Below are 2,122 nucleotides of genomic sequence, written 5' to 3' on the forward strand. Positions count from 1 at the left end.
AAGCAAGGAACTCGGTGTGAAGGAAGTGGAGCGAGTGGGTAGGAGAGGGGTAAGCCTTGGTGGAGCTCTCCGGAAACTGAAGCATCCATGACTGAGTATCATCGGTCATTTCATGGCATTTCCAGAGGAAAAAAAAGAATAACGTTACCATTACATGGTGCATTTATTTTCTTACACAGTTTCAGGGTTGGTAGTCATACGCAGAAAAATTGAAAAATTTCTTTATTATCAATTGATCTCTTCTTCTCGTGCTCTGGTTTTCTTACCTTTGAAAATTATCATGTGACCATACTTTTTCTACCAAATGACTTAGTGAAGACAAATACCTTTGAGAAGCTATACTGACATAGCTCTGAATAAAATATGTCAGCAAAAAAGAATATACCTTTATTCAAAAAATCTAGGTCATGGTTTTCTTTATTTTGGACTCTTGGAATGGTTTTTTAAACAAGAAAAATAAAAAATGTTGGACATAAATTTATATTCTGATACCACAGCTATTTATTTTAATTTTTTTTATTAAAAAACTACTCATATTTCATCCAACTCTTTTAACAAATTTTAACTCTTGCTCATATGTGCACATGTGAGATCCTTGTACATGCTTCTATTCGTGCATTTTGTGAGCTCTGTTTTACATCTACGCTTGTATTGGCATGTTGTAGAGAACATGCGAACAAATGAATAAATAAAATATAATTAATAAGACTTATGACAAGCAGTATCTAAAAATTCTTAAGGTCCCCCTTGGCCATCCTCATTTAGATATTAAATATCTGGACATATTTTTTCCTAGATGACAGACTTTTAAAGGGGAAAAGGTATCACTTCAGTAATTTAAATAAAGCGTAGATTGCAAAATGTGGGTTTCTGTATGGAGAAGATTTGACAGGAATGAAGTTAGGTCATTGTGTATCCTACAACTTTAAAAGGTGAAGCCCAGAGACAATTTTACTTTCTTAACAACCTTCTTGAATGTACTTTCGACTGTTATTTCTCAGGCTGTAGGCCGCTGGATTCAGCATAAGGATGGCAATAGTATAGAACACAGGCATGATTTCATCTGTGTCCATGGAATGACTGGGGCTGGGCTGGGAGTACATAAAGATGAATGTCCCATAGAAGATAGGACTGCAGTGAGGTGTGAAGCACAGGTGAATAGAACCTTCTGAAAACCTTCTGCTGAGAGCATCTTCATGATGGTGGCAAATATGAACAGGTAGGAGATCAAGATAATTCGAAGAGCAAAAAGGATGTTGAAGCTTGCACAACAACAAGAATCAGTAATACATCTGTCAGAGCAAAAGAGAGCCATGACTGCTGGAACATCACAGCAAAAGTGATGGACCAGATTGGACACACAGAGAACGAATGTGTCTCTAATGTGGTTGGAGGTGTTCAGGAAACCATGGATGTAGGAGCCTATGACCAGACGGACACACACATTTGTCATCATTATGGTGGTGTAACATAGGGGTTTACACACTGCTGTGTAGCGATCATAGGCCACTGATGCCAAGAGTAAATTTTCCACAGTGGCAAAGACTATATAAAAAGAACAGCTGAGCAGCACATGCATTGTAGGAGATGACCTTTTCTCCTATAGGGAATCCAGCCATGACCTTGGAAGTGACAGCTGTAGAGTAACAAAAGTCCACCAAAGACAGATTACTAAGGAAAACGTACATAGGCGTGTGGAGACCATAGTTCAAGAGAATCAACAGGATCATCCCTGGGTTTCCAACCTTGTTGATGAGATAAATGAAAGTGAACATGATGAAGAGGGGGACCTACAGTCCTGGGGCATTGGTTAGTCCTAGGAGATGAACTGTGTCCCTTCCGTATTGTTTTCCATGGATGTTGTTTGGGAATCACAGCCGTGCCACTATGAGAAATAAAAAAGAGTGATAAACAAGTAAGAGAAAGAAGTGAATTCATTTAATGTTACATGTATATTTTCATTATAGGAATAATTTATGCTTCAAGATTCTCCAGATCTAAAGATTTAAGGCACCAATTATCTATAGAGTTGCACACTGTCGAAGCTGAAAAATTTTCATGGGTCACCTTCAACTTTTAAATTTTATAAATATGTAAATGGAGATGTAGAAAAATATAATAT

At 37.4% G+C, this 2,122-nt stretch overlaps 1 pseudogene; it reads right to left on the reverse strand.

Annotated features, from left to right (window-relative positions):
* Positions 1–925: 925 nt before the first annotated feature.
* On the reverse strand, positions 926–1,855 carry LOC102893130 (annotated as a pseudogene).
* Between the last annotated feature and the right edge of the window lie 267 nt (positions 1,856–2,122).

This window comes from Pteropus alecto, unplaced genomic scaffold (genome assembly GCF_000325575.1).
Source record: "Pteropus alecto unplaced genomic scaffold, ASM32557v1 scaffold91, whole genome shotgun sequence".
In the NCBI taxonomy this organism is placed as follows: domain Eukaryota; kingdom Metazoa; phylum Chordata; class Mammalia; order Chiroptera; family Pteropodidae; genus Pteropus; species Pteropus alecto.